At 37.0% G+C, this 19,303-nt stretch overlaps 1 long non-coding RNA gene across 1 annotated transcript in view; it reads right to left on the bottom strand.

The window, feature by feature from the left end:
* LOC144366454 (uncharacterized) overlaps positions 1–3,534 on the bottom strand; it is a 194,848-nt gene extending 191,314 nt beyond the window's left edge. Inside the window, exon 1 of the long non-coding RNA XR_013425539.1 lies at positions 2,875–3,534. This is a non-coding gene — a long non-coding RNA (uncharacterized LOC144366454). The remainder of the gene's footprint in view (positions 1–2,874) is intronic.
* Between the last annotated feature and the right edge of the window lie 15,769 nt (positions 3,535–19,303).

Genomic DNA, 19,303 nt, shown 5'->3' with positions numbered 1-19,303 from the left:
CCCTTAAATAGATGAATGAATAAAGAAACTGTAGCATATATACACAATGGAATATTACTCAGCATAAAAGAGAATAAAATTATGGCATTTGTAGGTAAATGGATGGAGTTGGACAATATTATGCAAATCGAAGTAAACCAATCCTCAAAAAAATCAAAAGCCAGATGTTGTCTCTGATAAGTGGATACTGATCTATAATTGGGAGGAGAGGCATGGGAAGAATGGAGGAACTCTGATTGGGCAAAGGGGAGTGGGAGAGGAGGGGGAGAGGAGAGAGGAGGGGGAGAGGAGAGAGGAGGGGGAGAGGAGAGAGGAGGGGGAGAGGAGAGAGGAGGGGGAGAGGAGAGAGGAGGGGGAGAGGAGAGAGGAGGGGGAGAGGAGAGAGGAGGGGGAGAGGAGAGAGGAGGGGGAGAGGAGAGAGGAGGGGGAGAGGAGAGAGGAGGGGGAGAGGAGAGAGGAGGGGGAGAGGAGAGAGGAGGGGGAGAGGAGAGAGGAGGGGGAGAGGAGAGAGGAGGGGGAGAGGAGAGAGGAGGGGGAGAGGAGAGAGGAGGGGGAGAGGAGAGAGGAGATGGGAGGGGAGGGGAGAGGACAGGACATGGGGACAGGAAAGATGGTGGAATGAGATGGACATAATTACCCTAGGTACATGTATAAGTGCACATATGGTGTAAGGTTACATCATGTACAACTAGAGAAATGAAGAGTTGTGCTCCATTTGTGTACAATGAATCAAAATACATTCTGCTGTCATATATACATAATTAGAATAAACAAATTATAAATTATAAAATGTTTCTATATTTAAAAAATAATCAGTATGAATACCTAATTATTAGGTATTAAATAAAATTAAATTAGCCAATAAAAAAATAAGTAATAAAAAAAGTAAAAAAAAAATAATAAGAGTAATAAAAATCGGAATAGAGGATGAAACTCAGTATTTCAAAATATGACTTCACCTCTCTAAAGCCTAAGAAAATTAAGTGAAAATTAAAAGAAATAGTAACAGAATTCAGTAATGTCTCTTGTTAGTATATGAACAGACTAACAATAGAGTTTTTTTATATCAAAGCAGTGAGCAACTATAAAGTGTAAGAAAAAATATCTAATTTGCAATGTCTCCAAGGAGATAAATACATGAAAAAGACATTTACAAGTGATCATATCTTTAGATGAAGGACATTTTGAAATACCAAGAAAAAATTATACAGGGTTGTTAAAAACAAAGACATATCTTATATTTTGGAAAAGAAGACTCAACGTTGTAAAGATGTCAGTTTTCTCACTAGTTTTTAAATTGAAAAAGTTGACTTAAAATACATCTTAAGATGTATGATGTTAATATATAGAATAATCGAAACCACCATTGGAAAAATGAGAACTGCTGAGAGTGAACTAGCACTATCAAGTGGTAAAACAGCATATCACACATGGAGGGTTGGTACAGTTACCTACTTAAAGAAACCTATAGATCAGAGTGGAAAGAGGCCTGAATACATAAGAGAACTTATTATATTATAAATCCTGAATTTCAAGCCAATAAATGATGGTAGGGTGACTAACTACTCACCAACATAGGGAGCAAAACTATCCCTACACTAAACATAATTCCAAGTAGATCAAAGATTTGAATTTGTATTGCTGTACTAAAAGCTGTAATAAACTTGCAAAAGACTATGCCCATGTTGCCATATAAAAGTAAAAAATGTGTGCAGTTTCCAAAGTCCAAGGTCTCAGTAACTAGATGCTCCTAATTTCTACGTGAGGCCATTATCATGATAAATTTGAAATGATCTCAAGATGCTTCTACTACTCAGAACTATGGATTTAAGTACCATTTTCCCCTGAGTTATATTTTATCCAAAAAAAGAAAAAAATCATACAAACAATAGATCAATCATATAAATCATAAAAGCAGAACAGGGCTCTCGGAACATGACTGATGTTTGCTCTTTGAATTTGAGCTTCAAATCCCACCCTCATGGAAGCGTTATCTCAGGCTTCAGGTATCTCTCATCATCTTAAGTCTTCTGAAAAAGTTGACCGATTCAAATTGGTTCTCCTCCTCTTGAGACACCCCATGGAAGTGCCTCTTAGTGGTGTGTTCTATGAATGTGTTCCTTTGAAAGTGAATTTTCAGACACTAAATGTTCTGCAGCTGTTGTAACTACACTAAGAATTCTGCAATTTTAAACACCAGTTTGAGAAAAAATAAATAAACATTAGGAAAGGACACAAAACTTCAAGCCTCTCTGTTCAGGGGTGGGGGGGGTCTTTATAAAATGCTAAAACATAATTGACTTGATCATTCAAAAAACATATAAATGGACTAAATTGAAGATATGAACCTGTTATATCAGCACAGTAAAGCCATGGATTTTTTCCCTTTTAATTTTTTCAGTTTTTAATATAAAAAAGTTACATTTCAATTTACATATTTATTCACTGTAAACAAATTAAACATGCAAAGAAAACTTAAAGAAATCAATTCTATTCCACCATCCTGGAAAGGTATTATTACAATGTGCCCTTTCTCTTTTCTGTTATTTTATTTACATATACTAATACATTTAGCTTTAGATGTTAAGCACTCCATGTCATTTAAAGCTCTTCTGGAATAATTTTTTTGGCTACACAATATTTCAAAGAAGGGTTATGTCATAATTTACTTGTTCCATGCCAGTTGGACATTTAGAGATTTTAACAGACTTAGACAAATGCTCTATCAGCAATAATAGGGCTTCAAACCATTTACCCAGGGTAGAAAGCAGAATGACTAGTTCAAATTAAAACATTTTCATATCTACATATATATTCTAAAATTGATGATTCTGTTAGTCAACATAGCCATACACCATCAAGTGCCAGACTTACCTTTAGAATTTCTATATCTTCACAGGAATCACAGAAGGTCCAGATCACATGAAGAAAGTCTTTTGAGTCCAGCCGTGAGCACTTCAAGAGACTAACTCACAGGCTCACATTTAAAAAAAAAATAATGTATTCTCATCTTTTCTAAATCTCTATGAAAACTTTGATGCACAACTAAGAAGAGCTACAGAAATCTCCCATAACACCCTGACATCTCCTAATTTAAGGACTCATGAAACCTGTGGTCCTCCGACAATGTGGAGGAAAATCACGTGGGAGCTTGTTAAAACACACGGGAAGGCTGTACCCAGGAGTTCCCAATTCAATAGGCCAGATGAGGGCTTCCAGAATTTGCTAGTAATAAAGCTGACATTTCTGATTTGGGGATGACACTTTGTGAGTCAGTGAACTAAGCAATTATAGTGGACACTTATTATATCCCAAATTCAAGGAGATGGTAGTAAGCAAAACAGGGAAGGTGCCTGCCATCCCAGAACTCATCTTCTAATTAAATAAAGAGACGTCAGACAATAAGCAAATAACCAAACAAGCAGAATTTGGGGATAGTGCTAAGTTTTCTCGGGAACTCTCTAGGGTGGGAGATGACGTGCAGCTCTGAAACCAGTATCTCCAAGTGCAGAGTTCTGGGGCTCGTTCTCCAACCTGTGTTATTTTCCTCTGTCCAATAGAGAGCTGGAGTCAGCAAGAGAAAACAAACTACCTGTTAGGTTTTAGCAGTTCCCTTCTCAAACTAAGCCAAAGGTCAATTATAAGCAGAAACCCCAGTAGTTAGATAATGAAATGAAGACTGTTTCCCCCATTTGCAGCTCTGGAAAGCATAGAGCTATGCTTTTTTTTAGGATAGATGGTGGTGGGGAGTGCAGGGGAATAAGAAAGGTTAGATCTTTTGTGTCAGAAAACAAAATCCTCACTGCCTCTCTTATATAAGGCCTAATTAAACATAAGAAGGTACTGAACAAAGTGATATATACAATTTGTATATACAAACCACTTCACTTAGCAGAATCCATGGAAATAAAATAACTCTTGTGTTAAAATTGCTTCAAACAAAATGGAAATAAAGTTCTCAAATGTAATTGAGTTCCACATCACATTTATAAGATGCCCACTTCACAAATGCATTTGCTGATAGGTAGTAGAGGACACTAGTTAACAGTGATGCTCCACCCCATCTACTCTGTCCAGTACACCCATGCATGCTTGCCTTAAAGTTCTCATAAGAAAGCAAAATGCCCGCTTCCCTTTTGTTTCTATGAGCAGCTTTAAAGAAAGAGCTAATAGCAGCCTTTGGTATAAACAGCTAACACAGCTTCTAAACATTCACTTGCTGCTTGCTATTTGCTTCAGGGCCTAAGAGTTCATTTTCATAGTTTTTCAACTTCAGAACTGGCTTTCAAACATTTTAAACATGATTCAGGCTAAAATACACAATTTACATGGTGAACCAGTGTATCCAAACAGAGACATACTTGAAACAAAATTTTTACAAAATAATATTTACTCAAAATAAATTGACATGTGAAACATACTGAATCTTCATTCTATTTCTTTGGTTTTTAATGCCAATACAACTCACTGCATTTAACTTACAACCTAATAGGTCACAATCCAGTTTGAAAACTTCTGTTTTAAATTAGAAAATTCTACAAATCCATGCAGAACCATACCTCAAAATAAAAGTGACTTTTCCCTGTGTTTTCAGAGAAAGAGGAAAGAAACTATATGCACTCACTTGGTTACGCAGCTCAGGCTCCAACCACCCCCAGGAGAGTGCCTTTAAGTGCCTAATCTGTACCACATGCTCTAATTTCCACTCGGGTCTGTTCTTTCCTCAGTGGAAACAGAAATGTCACAGCCAACTTCATGATCCAGATCAGCTCCAACCAATGAAACTTCTGTGATGAGGCAAATGTTCCATATCTATACTGTGCACAATAGCCACTGACCTTGTATGGCTACTGACTACTTGAAATATGGCTAGTGTGATTAAGAATCTCAAATTTTCATTTTGGTTTCATTTAATTTAGCTGTAAACAGATAATTTGGGGTCTAGCATATTGGAGAGAGCAGGTCCGGATTCTCTCTAAAGTATTTGCCACATCTCCATATGTAGACTTTAGCCAAACTAAAACACACCAACCTTTTATAATGAACTTTCTACCCTCCTGCCAACCTGAAATGTTGTCTTACTAAGATTACAATTTATTCAATTTAGGACTGCTGAAGTGAGCAGGATGGTATAGATTTCTTCAAAGACCAGAGGAAAATCCCCCCATCCACCACCACTGATTTGCTTTTTATTGAGAAGATTTAGTCAAATAGTGGAATGAACGTGCCCCTCCTTCCGATACTTGTCTCAGCCTAAGGGGTGGTACTTATTCTCTCCCTGATTCTCATAATAGCTTCTTCATGCCTTACTGCTTTACACCTGTGTTCCCGACTCTTGTACAAGAACTAAGAATTACCTCCCCATACACGCATACAGGACTTCTGTGAAGATTGGTCCACAAACAATTAACATTCACATTGTTTTCTCCTTTAGCAACTTTGTGAATAACAGACATTTGCTACAGAGTAGTAAAATTCAACAGAGGCATCCTTTTCCCTGGATTGAGACTGATTTTTTTGGTCAAGGAAATTTCACTTTAATCTCTTACTAGTGGCAAATGCCCTGGTACAGGCTTTACCAATGGCATAGGCAACTGGAGCACTCCCCCCACATCTCAAGATGACCAGGTATATTCCCTTGACTTATCATCTGATAGTTGTCACAGTATGACATGTCAAGTGGTCCTTTGCAATTTGTTGCAAAGTTCAGAAGTCGTGTGTCTGTATCGAATGCCCCCCACTTCTCTCTAGATTCTCACTGGAAGCCACAACTTGATAAGACCAAGGTATGACCAGATTTTCCTCTGAAGCCAGCTGTGTTTGTTGATCAGCCTGATTAAAGCAGTCATTAAGCAAATGAAACTCGGCTTCCACTATATTCCTCTCTGCTGGAACTCCCAGTCCCACTAAATGTCAGTCTCCAAGTACCTGGTCACTTCCTACTGCCCAGGATCTCCACCCAGACACCCTATCTGCAATACTTGACTGACTACACTCACCATTTAAAAACCCTCACCACTCCTTCATTATCAAAACATACTTATGCCAGATGCAATGTGTAGGACCTTGCCAATAAAAAAAGCATGCCCTGAGGCTTGAATCTTATAAAATAAACATATACTCAGATATAATGACCTTATGGAAATTATGCCTTTAATCACTTTATGGTTCAAATTCCATGCCTTACATCAGGTCCAGAAAATATCTTTTGGACTTGCAGATGTTTTGGAAGTCTTTAACTATAAAAAAAAAAAAAAAAGACTTCCTCTGCCTATAGCTACAGTGATATCAGTAATAAACCATGAGTAACTGCCACAAAAATCCACATATTGATACATCTCTGCTATGGAGTAAATAGTAACTCTTCTAGGTAAAGGTGCAAGAACTGTTCTGAGTTTGCAAAGTATAGTTAAATTCATCTGATCCAAGAAAGAAATCTGGTCCTTGTTCTAGATGAGTTACTTCCATAACTGCATTGTTCTGCCCTATACCATTAACAAAGTTAGACTCATTCTGCTGACCTCAAAACATTACATGGAGCAGAACACTGAATTACCCAGTTTTCCTTTTGAGAAGTTGTAAACAGCTCGTTTAAAGGTGAAAAGGAGAGTAAACTGTAAAATAAAGTTATCGGAAGTTTTGACCCAAAGATCTTCTCAGCTGGATAATGTGAATAAGAGAATATGATTCATCTTAGATGATGAAATGAAGAAAATCAGAAGTTCACTAAAGTACGTTAGTCACTGCAAGCTTCAGAAGGGTTACTGGTATCACAGAGAAAGAAGAGAGTTTACCCAAACTCTCTTTATATTGACAATTCTTTTTTGAGAGCTGTAAGTCCCAGGCATTGCCTCACAAAAGCATTTTTCTCTGGGGATATCATGCTTGCCCCTCTGCTTAGGGATAGATATATCATGCCAAAGGCCTTCCCCTCTGTAAATTTATTGAACCAGGACTTGGAGTAACATTAGTAACATGAATTTGTTTTGACCACCTGTCACCTCTAAGAATTTCCAGTACATTTTTTTTCTTTCATTTATTCACTTTGATTCAAAGAGTATTCTCCAATCTCAATGAGCACATACCAACACTTAGATGTCCAATAGACATCACAAATAGCAATTCCCAAACCTGAGCCTCCCATCTATACTCCACAGCCTGCTTTTCCTCAGTGCAGAATATAAGAATTCCATTCTTTCAGATGCTCAGGCTAAAATCATAGGAATCATACTGGATGACTCTCTTCATTTCAGACCCTACATCCAACCCATAAGCAAAACCTTTTGACTCTGTCCTCATGTTATTTGCAGAATCTGATTGCCACACACCAATTTCACAACCATTTTGTGCAAACCATCATGTCTCACCTAAATTATTGCATAACCCCTGACTAATCTACCTGCTTCCTCCTTTGCTCTTTTACTTTCAGTGCAGTAACTCAAGTGATTGTATTAAAATATAGGCCATTAAAGAAGAATGAAATTATGGCATTTGCCAGTAAATGGATGGAACTGAAGAATATCATGCTAAGCAAAATAAGCTAATCCCAAAGAACCAAAGGCAAAAATGTTTTCTCTGGGATGTAGATGGCAATTCACAAAGTAGGAAGGGGCTAGGGAAGAATAGAGGTACATTGGCTTAGACAGAGAGGAGTGAATGGAGGGGAGAGGGCATGATGTGTGGGGAAGGACAGTAGAACAAATCACACATTACGACCCTATGTGCCTATATGATTTCATGACCGGTGTTATTCTACATCATGTACAATCAGAAGAATAAGAAGTTATATTCCATTTATGTATGATGTGTTTAAATGCATTCTACTGTCATGTATAACTAATTAAATTTTTTAAAATGTAGGCCAATGGATGTTACCTCAAGGGCTTCCATGATCTTTCCATATCTCTTAGAAGGAAAGTAATCTGTAATCTCTACAGCACTTGGTGATTCACTTCCAACCCCAATTTCTCCAATCTCATCCCCTATTAACTGCCTAGTTCACTCTGCTTGAACCACGGACATGGCCTACATGCCTTTCCTCAAACAAACTTGGAACTCTCTGACTTCTAATATTTTGCTCTTGCTGTTCCCATGTCCTAGCATTCCCTCCCCCAATACGTGTGATTCATTTTTCACCTCTGTCATCTTAGAATTCTACAAAATGTCATATTCTTAATGAAGACTTCCCTCTAAAAGTGCAAATCCTTTTACACACACATTTCCTATACCCTCTCTTGCTATAACTACAGTAATTATCCCTACTTACTATATCATGTATTAAAACTTACTTAATGATTTTCTTTGTTGGATTTCTTTCCTCATTAAAGTCTGCAGAGCCAGGGATTTTTGCCTGCTCTAATTTACAGCTAAACCCCTAGCTCCTAGAGCAATACCCAGAACATGTTAAGTGCTTAATAAATATTTGTGGAACTGGGAAACAATGTGTTGCAGATTTCATGAGCCTCTAGCTCTGTCCTGCATTCTTTTGGGATCTCAGCTTCTATTTCAGGCTTCCTTTTTATCTCTCTTGTGATTCCAATAGATATCTGACATGGTGTGTCCTTGACAAAGCTGTCCTGTCCCCTGCTCTCTTCCAGTTTCTCCTTCATTTCTATAGCTGAGCCCATGCCTGTCTTACCACTGCCCATCTCAGTGTTTCTGGATGCTTCTGTTCCCAAGGTCCCTTCTGAGCTAATATCCACACTGTTTCTCACCACCACTGCAGGCCTGGGCCATGCTGGTGTTAAGGCCCTGTTCTCCTCTTGATGCTTCTGGACCCAGAATGGATATAGGACTTTTCCTTAATTTCTTGGGGCAATTTTTTCACTTACTAGTATTATCCTGAAAAAAAATGATTTAACCTCTGTACACATACGTAAAATGTAAATTATATATACATATATAATTTACACATACACATGCATATATAATTTACATGTATACATACACATTATATATATATATATATACCATTGCACTTTTTGAAGACAGGAACTATTATATTGGAAGTACTGAACACTGTTTGCAAGAGAAGTGCTCAAAAAATATTAGCAACTATCATGACCATTATTGTCATTACTATTATCCTTGGAACAATTCTTCTGGAAACCCATAGGCCTTGGCCCATAGTCTTAGACTGCAACTATGACAGGGGAACATAGTAAATCTACCAGCAAGAAAGTCCTAAGTTGTATCTGGGTGCTTATGAGTCCAAGCAAGAGAATGAGGCCCATGGAAAGACAGGCATGACCCGTCTTCTGGGTCTAAGATTTGCCTTTCTGCCTTGGATGAGCCCCAGTATAAATATCTTCTTCCTTCAAGGACAGTCCTGCCCAAAATACACCGTGGTACTATCTAACCAGAATAGACTAACCAACACCAGTAATAGGTAGTCATTTCCTTCAGCTAACTCTTCCTTAATAGAGAAAAAAAGCATGCATTCTGTGATGTTGGGCACATTTCTTAAATACTCTGCATCCAACTTTCTCAACTATAAACGTAGACAAAAATCATATCTGCCTCTTGAGGTTGTTGTGTAGCTTTCATGAATAAAAACACAGACCACGCTTAGAACAGTGCCTGGCACATGGTGAAACTTTCAAAAGGATTAGCTAAATTAATTTTATATTCACCTTTCTATTTTCAATACAGTATGAGGCTCTAGCATAAAGTAGAGTCTCAATGCATCTTTATTGACTAAATGAATGAATGGATGAATCCATCCAAATTATTTTCATATTCAGAGTCTGAAAAGCCAAATTATTGAGGAAAAAATAACCCACACAGGCAAGAAACAGTAATGAAAAGCAAGAGAGAATGAAGCATCTCAAAGAGCCAGGCACTTCCTGGGGAGGAGGCAGAGTATTGGTCTGATGATGGATCAGGGCCCCTGGGAGGCATCCATCACTTCCAATCCTGGGCTCGTCAGAGGAAATGAACCCCACATGCATAAATTAGTGACAAGCATGATACTCGTGACTCGTGTTCCTTTTGCAATTTCCTGTTCTACACAGCCGCTTATGCAGATTGAATGAAATGCCACTGATCCATCAGGAGCAAAGTGAGACACGGAAATTGATAAAAAATAAAGCCCTATCCTGGATTTGGTCAGTCTTAACAAGAGATATTCCCCTTAAGGAAAAGAGGCAGCAAAAGAGGAAAACTGTTATTTCAATTCTGATATTTAGTGATATTGCAAAAGTCATCCTGAAGCTGTTATGGCTTAGCAAATATATAGAGATGTAGAGAGACTGATACAGATTCAGACAGAGATATATTTATAAAACTAGGGGAAAGGAGGGGGGGAGAAGAAAGACAGAAAAAAATCTAAGTAGTATTTCTACAGTTTAATACCTGAGTAGTGTTGGAGGTATTACAGGCCACAACCTCAGTGGCAGAAAACCCAATTCCTTGGGAAAAATCATTTGTCTTAAAGAAGTATTTGCATTAGGTAATAGGTGCTATCATGCTCACTAAGACAGATCACTAGGACATTGAGCCCGATGTGGCTAAAGAAGTACTAAGAAACAGTTACACCTAAAGGTTTTAATTTGATCCTCTCAACTAATCCACCATAGAGGTGTTAAAATCATTCTTATTTTACAGATAAAACTGAGAGGGATGAAGTAACTTTCTCAACATGAGGCCATCAGGAAACAGTGGGGTTCAGCCTTGGCACAGGCATTTCACCCTAAGGATTTAGTCTCAGGGTGTTTCTAGCATATCAATCTTTCTTATTTAAGTCATATTTTAAGTGATATAAATTCATATGTGAAATTTATTTCAATATTCAATCAGTAAGCCCCCCTCAAAAGGAACAGAATATGATATGGAGAACACCTCTTGGCACCAGGAACCACACTATACTCCTTAGCTAATATTCTTTTCAGAAATGACAGATGCCATAATTTGAATGTATGCACCCTTCCAAAAATCATGCATTGGAACCAAATACCCAGTGTGTCATCATGAAGAGATGGGGACCTTGGAGAAGTGGCTAAGTCACAAGTACTCTGCCCTCATGAATTGGAGAACACTCTGAATAAGAGGCTGACATGTTCACCAGCCCTTTCACCCTTCTACCCTCTACCAAGGGAGGACACAGCAATAAAGTGCCGTCTTGGAAGCAGAAACAGAAGCTTCTCTAGACTCCGAATTTGCAGCTTCCTTAACCTTGGACTTCCCAGCTTCCAGAACTATGAGAAATTAATTTGTATTATTTATAAATGACCCAGTGTATGGTATTTTGTTGTAGCAGCAAGAAAAGACTCAAATAACAGAGAATGACAATATCTCATCAACATTGGCAACAGTTAGTTCCCCCACCTTAATGGCTGTGAACTAAAGCAATACTGACTCAAAAAGCTGTGAGAACAAAACCCAAGAAAGAAAAACATATGCAAGTTACTCAAAGCATGATTATGATAAATATATGACTCTAATATATGAAAAGTAACCAAAACAAAAACTCTTCCTGGCCCAAAGAAAACCATGTGTTCAGGAAACTAAACATATTTTTTTATGTAAATGAATGTGGTTTAAGTAAACAAATTGAAATTAAAAGACTCTAGACTAGAATATGAATATTTATTATTTACCATATTCATAAGATTTAACATTGTATAGCAAGTTTCACAATCATGCTATTCTTCAAAACTTCCGCCAGATTGGCTCGTACTTCCTATTATTGACTGAAAAAAAAAATTTACACTAGGTTAAAACCCAGTTTCAGGAACACAGAGAGGCTCAGCTCATATGGTCACCAGTAGGACCCTACCTATGCTACCTGATCCAGTTCTGTGAACCTCATCAAGGAGAGACCAAGAGGAAGCAGGTTGATCAGACCTTTGTTTACTTCCTGATCCAGGATTCCTAGGAAATATGCTGCTGGCTTTTCTGTGGTTTGCAAAATCCCATGTTTCCTGGAAGCCTACTAAGAAGGATCAGGATTGGAGTGGGGGATTTGGGGGCAGAACAAGGAAAAAGAACCACTAGAGTGTGGTTCTTAGCTTGCCATACCCTGTTACAATTGATAATAAGTGTTATTATCATACCCATTTTAAAGATAAATAGAGGCTCGGAGAGTTTGCTCAAGGTCATATGGTAAGCCAATAATGAAGCCAAGATTTAAATCCAGATGGCCTGAGCCCAGAGGCCATTGTGTTCCTCACATCTTATTACAAATGTCCTTACACCGAGGGTGAAGGGGCCTACACTCAGACTCTTCTTTGCCAGTGTATGTGAAATTTCTTTCTATGTCTCTGTTAAAATTAAAGGCAATACTCCTGAAATCCCTTACTTATATAACCACCTATTTTTATAATTGACCCTGAGGTTTCCTTTCCTAGAATTTCATCTTAGAAATAATATCATTTAAAAGCCAATGACTGATTTGTCATTTCTTGAGAAAGGTGCCCTCTTGCCTCAGGACTCTCTAGACTCTTCTGGCTCACTGCATGAAGGGGTGCCCCAAACCTGCAATTAGCTATGGTGCCATGACTCCCCCAATTGCTGGATGCTCTTGGGAAATGAATCATCCTAGCAGGCGCACCCACATATTTTCACAGCATGCATACACTCAGTTCAGAAAGAATGCATTTGCAGAAATAACAGTGCTGTGTTCACTAACTGAGAGAAGAAGAAATATAACTCTGGGTTTAAAAGCGGGGGGGGGGGGGGCTCCCTTTCTCTTTCTTCTTAACATCGTAATTCAGCCTTTCAGCCATGTAGTGCCATGCTTGATCTTTTTCCTTTTAATTTATTATTTGTGTTGCTGCTACCTCGGGGAAGCTTTGATGTAAGGGAGCTGAGGAAGGCAATGTTGTCATCCTGGGGAAGCAGGGATGTCGTGTTGGCTCCATGATCTCTCTCCCTTGCTTCATTTCTTTCTGACTTACCCACATCTTATCCTGCAAGAACTAAAGGAGAAGGAAACTTATCTCAAGGGTTTGCAAGGCCCTAGGGCAGAGGTGAGAACTGGCAAAAACAATTTCCTGAATTTCATTCTGTCAAAGCCTAGGATAGTCTGCCAGGGTGCTAAATCACCCCGTTAGCATGTATGTCATTCAGCATTTATTCAATACCTAATAACTGTTAGATACTGTGGAAGATAGAGGGAGATAATATGTGCTGATACTGTTGACTGCTTATCTAACAGCCATTCCTTTGAATTCCCTGCTTAGAGAACACTAATTTTGAAGTATCCAACCCTCAAGGAAGATAAACCTGTCCCCATTTCAGCTGATTAGCCTGATTCAGAGATGAGCAAACTATGGTTCATACCCCAAATCCAGCCCTTTGTCTGTTTTTGTAAAAAAGATGCGGCAACCACACCTTTAGTTGTTTGATCTTGTCTATGGGTGTTTCTTTTGCTTATTTGTTTGGTACCAGGGATGGAACCAGGGGTACTTAATCACTGAGTCACATCCCCCACCCTTTTTATATTTTATTTTGAGACAGGGACTCATTAAGTTTTTTAGGGGGGCCTTGCTAATTTGCTGAAGCTGCCTTTGAACTTGCATTCCTCCTGCCTCAGTCTCCTGAGCTGCTGAGATTACAGGCCTGTGCCACTATGCCCAGCTCTTTGATAGAAGAAGTAAGTAGTTGTGGTAGGGACCACATGGCCTCCAAACTATATTATTTGCATATCTGTCCCCATTATAGGAAATGTTTGCTGACCCCTGATCAAAGTCAATCCAAATGATGCCATTCCTCTTTGCAGTGTTTGGTTTAGTTAACAGGTTAAGAAGTGATTTACTATTGACAAATGACATTTAATGACAAATCTACCAGGGAAAAAAATTAGGAAAAAAAATATTTGTTTTTTCCCCCTCGATGTCTAGATATGATTCCTACAATTTTGGCTGCCATCTTGTATTCATAAGGGAAGCCAGTCTAAGGACCAAGCTGACATCCTGGGTATGGCTGAGCAGAAATATGGAAATAACCTGAGTCCTTTATGATATTTCAAGCTGTCGAACTTGCCAACCCTGGAATCAGATACCCCTGAATTTTTCTGTCATGTAATATAATGTGTTGTAATTATATAAGCCATATAAGTTAAGATAATCATCTCCTTTTAATGAATTAATTCTATCATCAATGCAAGGAATGGCCCGATTTGACCCTGGTATTATTCTTTAGGTAATGTAGTCTTGATTTTTAAGAAATTACCGTCTTTTACCCTGGTAATATTCTTTGCTCAAAATCTACTTTGTCTAATATTAATATAACCTCTCCAACTCTCTTGATTAGTGTTGGAAATCGTTCTCCATCCTTGCCATAAATCTATGCGTGCCTTTACATTTCACATGTGCTTCTTGTTGGAAGGATATGATTTCAGGCTTGCTTTTTTATTTATTTACTTTTTATCCAATCTGGTAATATTTGCCTTTTCATCAGTAAATTTAGATTATTTTCACTTAATGTGATTATTGACAGTTCAAAACCTGTCAACTTGCTATTAGATTTTTATTTGCTCCATTAGTGCTTTATTTCCTTTCCTTGTTTTTGTGCTTCTTTGGAATTAACTGAATACTTTTATGATTCTATAATAGCCCCTTTCTTGGATAATTCTAGGTAGTTTCAGAATTTATAGGCCACACTTTCAAGTTACCGTCACTACTTCATGACAATGTATGAATCTTACATCAGTCTATTTTCTTCCCTTCCAACATTTGTGTTATTTTTGTTAAACATTTCATATATATTAAGAATTCCAAACAACTCTGGCATCTTTTTAATAACAATGCATAAACAGTCTATTATCATTTTAAAATATTAATAAAAGATCATATGGTCACTTATCAGTTAAAAAGATTTAAGTAATAAGAAAAAAACCTTAAGAGACTTACCATTTCTGAACACTTTATTCCTTTGTGTAGGTCCTTATTTATAATTGGTATTATTTTCCTTTTTCCTGAAGACTTGCTTTAACATTTCTTGAACTGTAGGTCTGCTAGGTGAATTTTATAAGCTTTCATATATCTTTAAAACTCTTTATTTTTCCAGTAACTTTGAAAGATATTTTCACTGGATATAGAATTCTTTATTGACAGACTTTCCCCTCCAGTACTTAAAAAAAGAAAAAGAAAAGAAAGGTTGCTCCATATCTTCTTGGTTGTATTTCTTCCTATAAAAATATGCTATAATCTTAACTTTGTTCCTCTATATGTAACATGTCTTCTTCTTCTGGAAGCTATTAAAATATTCTTTTATGAATGGTTTTGAGAAATTTGAATATGTTGTATTTTTTTCTTCATATTTATTGGCTTGAGTTTCATTGAGCTCTGTGGATCTGTGAATTTACAGTTATCAAATTTGGAATGTTTTGGGCCATTTTTATTCAAATATTTTATATGTCACTACTTCTCCCTCTCCTTCTCTGGAGACTCCAAGTTTGTATATAGAGTAATATACATTACTATTCTCCCTAATTAATTCAAGTTTCTATTTCCATGGTTTCAGTTACCTACCATACAGTCAGCTGTGTTAAAAAAATATATTAAATAAAAATTCTGGAAATACACAATTCATAAGTGTTAAATGATACACATTCTGGGTAGAATGATGAAATCTCACCCCATCTTGCTCCATTCTGACTGGGTTGTGAATCGGCCCTTTGTCACCAGCCTTACCTAGCTGTCTTGCTTATCAGATTGACTGTCACAGTATCACAGTATTTGTGTTCAAGTGACCCTTATTTTAATAGTAGTTCCAAAGTGCAAGAGTAGTGTTGCTGATGACATGGACATGCCAAAGAGAAGCTATAAAGTGCTTTCTTTGGGTACAAAGGTGAAAGTTCAATAAAAGTTTGGGAAACAGACCATATTTGCATAACTTTCACCAGAGTATGTTTTTATAATAATTCTATTTTATTATTGTTGTTAATCTCTTATTGTGTCTAACTTATAAATTAAATTTTATCATAGGTATATATGGATAGAACAAAATACAGTATGCATAGGGTTTGATGATATCCACATTTCAGGTATCCTCTGGGGAGTTTTGAAAGATAAGGGGGTTTATCACAAAAGACAGCTTGAAGTTGTCATTACCACACAATTCACTAACTTGTATTTATTTTGTTTTATTATTTTTTCCCTTTGTGTTCTAGTTCAGATTTTTTTCTATTAGTCTTTATAATAACGAATCTTTTCTTCTGCAATGTTGAATCTGCAATTAATCACAGGAAAAGTAATTTTTTATGCCACATTACAATTTTTATCTTTAGTAGTTTGAAACAAAATTTTCATCTATGTCATCACCTACTGTTTCAAATCATAATTATTTTAATGCTTTTGTCTGTTAATTCTAATGTCTGGGTCAGTTTGGGTAAATTTAAGTTGTTTGGTTCATCTTCGAATTATGAGTTCTATTTTTCTGTTTCTTTGCATGTCTTATAATTTTTTTTATTTGATTCAAGAAATTGTGAATTTTGCCCGGTTAGGCACTGAATGTATGCTTATAAATGTGCCTGAAACTTACTCTGGGAGCCAGTTAGGATACAGTCCGATTCTTTCAGGTTTTGTTTTTAAGATTGACTAGGCAGAATGAGGAAGAAGTGCTAATTCTAGGGCAAATTCTTCCCTACAATGAGGAAAGATCCTCTGTACACTTACCCAGTGCTACTTGAATTATGAGGCTTTTCAATCTGATTGATAGGAACAGGCACTGTGTGAACAGTAGGCACCAATATCTCTAATATTTTGGGGTGATTTCTCCCCTAACCTCTGGCAATTGCTTCACACAAATCTAATCACTTCTTACCTGGATACTCCCTGTCTTTCTCTCAGATCTCACCAATAAAACTTCTAAGAAAATCATGACCATTTTTTTTAACTTCTCCAGGCCTGAAATCTCTCCTGAGTTGAAGTCTCTCCTGAGTTGTAGTTGGCCTGCTACACATCTCTACTGGGATTGCACATCAACATTTTAAATATTGTACATCTGCTATAGTTAGGATCTTCAATGTCTCTGAAAAGTCCGTGTCTTGGTCCCCAGCTTGATGCTTTTGGAAGACAGTGAAATCTTTAAGAGGTTGGACCTAGTGGGAAGTCCTTGGGTCACTGGGGGGGGGGTTACCCTTTAATGGGACAGTGGGACTCTGGTCCCTTACTACTCTTTTAATTCCTAGCCATCAGTTGGATGGTTTTGCTCTGCCATGCACTTCTGCCATGATTTTCTGCTGTGCCATAGGCCCGTAAGCAATGGAGCCAACTGATCTTAAACGATATCTCTAATACTCTGAATGAAAATAAACCTTCTCTCTATTGATTGACTCATATATTTTTTCAAGATAGAAAGCAAATACAACATCCAAAAGAAAAATTGCTATCTTCCTCTTCATCTAGCAACTCTTTCTTCCAAACTTTATAACCCAGTGGCATCTTGGTCCTTTTAATATGAGTACAGCACAGGCTCTAAACATCATAGTGACTTTTGACATTGCCTCCTGTCTCACATTGCCATCATTTGTTTTAGAAAACATTCTATTTGCTGCCACCTTTGAAGTTTGATCCCCTAAAAGGCCTGAAAATATCACTTTGTACAGTTTAGAGATTAATGTGTAAAAGCTTGATTGTCACTATTTTCTTCTAAAATTTCAGTGATTCTCAATAGCCTCTTGAAAAAAATTATTTTTTCCTAATTTTTATTGGTGCATTATAATTATACATAATACTGAGTTTTGTTGTTATATATTCATACATGCATATATTGTAATGATTTGAAAAATATTTAAAGGCCAACTTTGGTATTTAATCTTTCTACGGTTTAGCCTTAAGCAATTTCCCATTTGTGTTTCCAGCCACTATGCTACACAGAATTTGTACTCCAGCAAAACTTCTGGGACCCCATTTCTCAAACCATTCCCTGTTTCTGGAATGTCTTTTTCTCCACCACTGCTATCAAAGTTGGAAGATACACACACACACACACACACACACACACACACACACACATCATTTATATATATATATTTGAAAGTTGAATTGGTAAAAATTTATCTGGAAAGCAATGATAACAAGCACTAATAGTTTACTTTCCTTTTTATTCAAAAATTTTACATTTGGGATTTTACCCTCAGGAAATAATGATAGATGTGCACCAAAATTTGGCTAAAAGGATGTTTATATTACCACAGTCTATATAATGGGAAATATTAGAAACAATTTAAATAGCTAATTGGACATTTAGCAATAAAACACAGTCATTAAGAAATATTGGAGATATATGTTCTCCCTACCTAAGAAAAAATACAATAATAAAATATAATGTAATTCCAATTTTATTTTTAAAATAATAAATAGACCGATAATATCTTAAGAACAGGCACTGTATGAACAGTAGGCACCAATATCTCTAATAGGTAGAATAAAGACTAAAAATATACATACCAAACTGTTGACAATAATAATTTCTTCAATAGTCAAATAATGGATTTCCTTCTATTAGTTTAGACCAAATGATTAACAATTTTTTATTATCATTATCAAGTATTATACTTGATGTATTCCTATATATTATACTTGATACATTACTATACACAACTGTATGTATATACTTGTATATTCTTGACAGTGCCATAGCTTTATTTATACCAGCATCACCACAAATACATAAGTGTGCTGTGACATTAAGATGGCTAAATCACTAGGGGTAAGAATTTTTCAGTTCCATTATAATTTTATGGGACTACTGTCACATATGTAGCCTGTAACATCGTGACCATACTTAAAAAGCTGCTCTTAAGCAATCTTCCCTCTGGACATCTAAGCACTCATTTACCACTTTATCTCACATCATAATACCTGCATGTATATCTCTGTTTCTTCTACAAACCCTTCACCTACCTGGGGGCAAAGAGTATGTCCCAAAGTCCTTGGGCTCTCCAGCATCTCAAGCAGCTGGTCACCCACTCTCTTCTCACTGAAGGAGTAAATGTCAGAACATAGTGAGGGACACAAACCTGCAAATAAAAAATGACAATGGCCAGTGATTGATGCAAGTGGTATATTTAGCTTAGTCTTGATTCCAATCTGCTTCTTTCGTTCTCCCATTACCTCCAGAAGAACTTTTCATATTTATTTCACAAGTCTTCTATAGGAAAATATCACGCCCAGCATTTCAGTTCTACTTTTCCAAAGGACAGGGGGAGCATGGAGTAGTTAAGGAGTGTTTGATGTTTTAATAAACCTCAGTAACCTGCAATATCTACAATATATTCTGTAGTTGATATCATAATAGACTCTCTCACTGCCAGATTGTTTCTGCTCTTTCAAAAATACACTGACAGCCGGGCTGC

The sequence above is a fragment of the Ictidomys tridecemlineatus genome, chromosome 1 (assembly GCF_052094955.1).
Source record: "Ictidomys tridecemlineatus isolate mIctTri1 chromosome 1, mIctTri1.hap1, whole genome shotgun sequence".
NCBI classification, from domain to species: Eukaryota; Metazoa; Chordata; class Mammalia; order Rodentia; family Sciuridae; genus Ictidomys; species Ictidomys tridecemlineatus.
Note: the sequence above shows the minus strand (reverse complement) of the source record. Positions and strands in the feature narration are given on the sequence as shown.